Source organism: Euleptes europaea, chromosome 1 (assembly GCF_029931775.1).
Source record: "Euleptes europaea isolate rEulEur1 chromosome 1, rEulEur1.hap1, whole genome shotgun sequence".
NCBI lineage: Eukaryota > Metazoa > Chordata > Lepidosauria > Squamata > Sphaerodactylidae > Euleptes > Euleptes europaea.
Window position 1 is genome coordinate 49,521,339 of NC_079312.1, and position 2,912 is coordinate 49,524,250.

General features: G+C 41.5%; 1 non-coding gene across 1 annotated transcript; it reads right to left on the reverse strand.

Moving 5' to 3' along the window:
* Positions 1-1,466: 1,466 nt before the first annotated feature.
* Positions 1,467-1,543, reverse strand: TRNAV-GAC (transfer RNA valine (anticodon GAC)). The gene has a single exon. It is a non-coding gene; the product is annotated as a tRNA-Val (tRNA).
* Positions 1,544-2,912: the final 1,369 nt, after the last annotated feature.

The window sequence follows — 2,912 nt, forward strand, 5'->3', positions numbered from 1 at the left end:
CATCAGCTAGCTTCCATTTTGTGTTATTTTTAATACATCTTGCCCCCCAAAAAATCTAGACTCTATACAGCTGAAGGTGCAAATCTTATTCAGAAATAAGACCACTCTTCTGGGAAGCCCACCACCAGAGAATGTTCTCTCCTGCTGTTACCTCCCTGCGACTGACATTCAGAGGCAAGCTGTCTTTAAACATGGACACTCCACATAGCCATAACGGCTAATAGTAAATGACATAATAAAGTTACATACAGCCTTAGCGGCTGGCAGCCACTGAAAAACGCCTCCATTCTGTATAGCTAGCTAAGCTGCTGGCCATTAGAACATGTGACAGTGAATCCACACCCACACATTTTCCACTCATGCACACACACATGAGAAGAAGAGACACACCAGAATCCAGCAGTGCCCTACAGGCAAGTTTCCAAAGGGAAGACAATTTTGCCTATAACCAATCTCTGGATCCTTATTGTCATGTATCTCTGTGCCTGCAAATCTGAGTAATATCTTCTTCCATCGTTGTGTCCCTGTAATTCACTGATGACATAAAATTATGCATGCTAAGAAAGTAAGTATTATTTAAAGTGGCTCATCTGCAAGCCTGTCTCATAGTATTTTCCAAGTACACTTTAATTTCAAATTTCACTGTCAATTAAATTGCTAACAACTGCAATAGAATTAAAGAAACATATCAAGAACTTTTGAAGTGGTTTCATTACAGTTTTATAGTCTGAACTACTCTGAATTCTTGTCCTCTTCTCTGGAAGTCTCCTCCAATGACCATTTGAAACTTTCACCTAGAAAGCAGAAAATACTCCAAAAGGTCTTGAGAGAAAGCTAATTAAAGGACAACTATAGGGAGATGCAAATTTAAAGTTTTGATAAAATATTCTATTGGTTCTATAATGGTGACCAGTGTGTATCTATATCTAGAAGAAGAGGAGTTGGTTTTTATATCCCACTTTTCTCTACCAAAAGTAGTCTCAAAGCAGCTTAAAATCACTTTCCCTCCTCTCCCCACAACAGGCACCTTGTGAGGGAGGTGAGGCTGAGAGAGTTCGGAGAAAACTGTGACTAACCCAAGGTCACCCAGCAGGCTCCATGCGCAGGAGTGGGGAAACGATCCTGGTTCTCCAGATTAGAGTCCGCCACTCTTAACCACTACACTACGCTGGCTCTCTATATCATCTATAGCTATAGCTATATCTAATCACAAAATATCAGTGATCCTTCTCCACTGGCCCTCAGATAATGGATGGTGATGCAAAGGATGAAAAAGATGAAATGCTTCTTTGTGAGAAAAAAATACTTTTCTTTTTGTTTGTGAACACATGAACACATGAAGCTGCCTTATACTGAATCAGACCCTTGGTCCATCAAAGTCAGTATTGTCTTCTCAGACTGGCAGCGGCTCTCCAGGGTCTCAGGTGGAGGTCTTTCACATCACCTACTTGCCTAGTCCCTTTCACTGGAGATGCCAGGGATTGAACCTGGGACCTTCTGCATGTCAAGCAGATGCTCTACCACTGAGCCACAGCCCAACTCCCAGGATTCTTCAGAAAACTCAGCAGCATGAGGTTGTCATAATCAGCACATCATGCCAACGTTATACAGGCTGCAAGGGATACCAGTTTGTTTCTGGGCTCCATTCAGGGTGCTGGTCTTGTCAATCAAAGCCCTGCATGGCTGGGGGCCATAATTCCTGAACGACTGCTTCTCTCAACCCACTTGAGCTTCAAGATCCAGAGATGATGGCATGAGGTGAGCAGTGACCTTATCTGATGAGGTTGGCCAGGACCTAAGGCTTTAGCTGATGCCTCCAATGCTAGAACTCTCTTCCCCGGAAGTGAGAGTAACACTGTTCCTACAGGTCAGATCTGTAATACCATGAACTGAATTGATTTTTTTGTAGGATGGTGCCAGCTGTTAGTGTGTTCGGTATTGTGTTGTTAAATGTTTTAAATGGTTTTTAATGTTACTGTTGTAACATTTGAATATTATAGTTAGCTTTCGTGGGTGGGGGCTTCTTGTCAGAATGGCAACCTGCTGAAACAATTTTTTTTAAAACTCCACAACCTCCTCCCCCCCCCCACAAAAAAAAAAAAAAAAAACACGGAAAGCTCTTTAGAACAAATGTAGCAGAACAACTGTAACACCAAAATCAGAAGAATGCAAATAAGATACATTTTTTTAAAACAGTAATTTGGACCCCCATTCCAGCGCAAACATACTGTTTAACATTAAAAAGTGTTTAGAAACAGAAAATGTAATGCAGTTAAAAATTCTAACACAAGCCAAGAGAAGAGAACCAAAACACAAGCCTTTTAAATACTTTTAAAACCAAGGCAAAACAAAACTGAGGAAATCTATTTTTTACGGAACCAGAAAGGAAAGAAGGATAACCCCTCCACTACATCCCCTCCGGCAAAAACACTCACAGAGAGAAACTTGAAATAATATTCACCAGTAGTGAAGATGTCCAGTACAAAAAGAACAAGAAGGTCTTCCTAGGCAGGCAGCTGGCTGTAGAGATCCAAGGCAGACCAGAGCACCAGAAGTAGTACACTCCCCAAAAAATCTAGCTCTGAAGTAGAGTCAAGCTGCTTTTACCCTCTTTTTCCCATGCTCGGAGCCATGGAAGGATGTGAGAATTGTCCTGATTGAGCAGACGGTTTAAGTGACGTCTGACAGCATTGCCTGCCTCTCTCCTAGAGTTGCCAACCTCCAGGTGATTGGAATTCAAAGAACAAGCACAAGAAAATATAGCTAAGAATCAAGCACATACAAAATCAGTGGTAGCTGCATATAAATATATTCTGAATATAGAACCACAAAGAAACAACCAGTTGATCAAAATGGTAGTAGACTCGAGGGTCTAAAGTGCAAATACCACAAAGTGTATGATCAGGCGCAGA